The sequence below is a fragment of the Bombus affinis genome, unplaced genomic scaffold, assembly GCF_024516045.1.
Source record: "Bombus affinis isolate iyBomAffi1 unplaced genomic scaffold, iyBomAffi1.2 ctg00000514.1, whole genome shotgun sequence".
Taxonomy (NCBI): Eukaryota; Metazoa; Arthropoda; class Insecta; order Hymenoptera; family Apidae; genus Bombus; species Bombus affinis.
Window position 1 is genome coordinate 32,530 of NW_026109157.1, and position 1,465 is coordinate 33,994.

The 1,465-nt window shown below is 49.4% G+C and overlaps 1 non-coding gene across 1 annotated transcript; it reads left to right on the forward strand.

Moving 5' to 3' along the window:
- Positions 1-321: 321 nt before the first annotated feature.
- Positions 322-476, forward strand: LOC126928074 (5.8S ribosomal RNA). The gene has a single exon (XR_007716241.1). It is a non-coding gene; the product is annotated as a 5.8S ribosomal RNA (ribosomal RNA).
- The last annotated feature ends 989 nt before the right edge of the window (positions 477-1,465 follow it).

Genomic DNA, 1,465 nt, shown 5'->3' on the forward strand with positions numbered 1-1,465 from the left:
TTTCGAGTTATCTCGCTTAAAAGTGTTACAAGGTAGGAATATTTTTGCATAAATGGACGTATCTCGACGTTTTACGTCGGGATTAAGCGTTTATTTGGTCGGTGGAACGTTTTCTAGAAACGGAACTATGCGACGGGACGTTGGGACTTTGAAGAAGTTCGGCCGGTGCGAAAAGACCGAAAAGGTTTTCGTGTCGTCGATCTTCCGGCGACTTCTGCGCGTCCGATTCCCGTTGGTCGGTCGTGTCGGATCTCGGCTTCGCTCGAACCGAGTATTAAGAGTACATGGAGTACAAGAGTTTTAAAAAATATATGAAAAGATTACCCTGAACGGTGGATCACTTGGCTCGTGGGTCGATGAAGAACGCAGCTAATTGCGCGTCAACGTGTGAACTGCAGGACACATGAACATCGACATTTCGAACGCACATTGCGGTCCACGGATACAATTCCTGGACCACGCCTGGCTGAGGGTTGCTCACGTAAACCTAAGACTGCTTGCGTTGCGTGTCGTTCCTCTCTATCTGTCTCTCTCTGTCCCTTGGTGCCTTCGACAACCCGCCGTCGTTCTTACGATACGTAGAACGTTTCAGAGTCGGAGGAAGCGCACGAAGAAGGATACGAACAAGAGCGGACGCGAGAGAACGTACGCGACGTACGAGCGATTGTTGGACGCTCGTCGGCGTTCGTCGCGGTCGTGTCGAGACCGTGCAATTCGTACGCATGCTCGATATATAAACTATCGTGTTCACGGGAGACACTACGAAACTCTACCTCTGTCTCTCTCTGTCCCTTGGTGCCTTCGACAACCCGCCGTCGTTCTTACGATACGTAGAACGTTTCAGAGTCGGAGGAAGCGCACGAAGAAGGATACGAATAAGAGCGGAGAGAACCGTCACGGACCTGCGTGAGTGCTAGCGGCGTCGTGAGTCGTCCTTTCGTACGACCGCCCGCTTATGCACCGCTTCGTGTCGGTTATCGAATATATTATATATATATATATATATATATATACGTAGTGTTGTCCTCGTGACCGATTTTTTTTTCATATCAGCAGATTTGCATACGTTTGCAGGTTTTCGATGAGCACGATGTCCGCGCCCCCGACGTCGTCTTAAATGAATATTATTTTGGCGAGACTGAGAGAAAGCAAATATGGGAACTCGGTCGAGAGAGGAGAGAAGGAGAACAGCCTCAGATAAAAGTAAACTTGGTAACGGTGCGGAATTTTGCCGTACAACCGTCTTTTCTTAAGACGTTTTACTCGAATAGCCCCAGGGATCTAATGCCCACTCCGTCTCTTCGTGCGTAGAGATATACTCTGCGCGAGCGACTGACAACGACGAGGACCGTCGCATCGATGGGTCGTCGTTGCGTTTAACATACTCTGTGCTTGTAATTTATCCCCGAAAGAGAGCCGTAGATCCGGGAACGCACACGTGATTTCTTCGAGCGCTGATGACTTA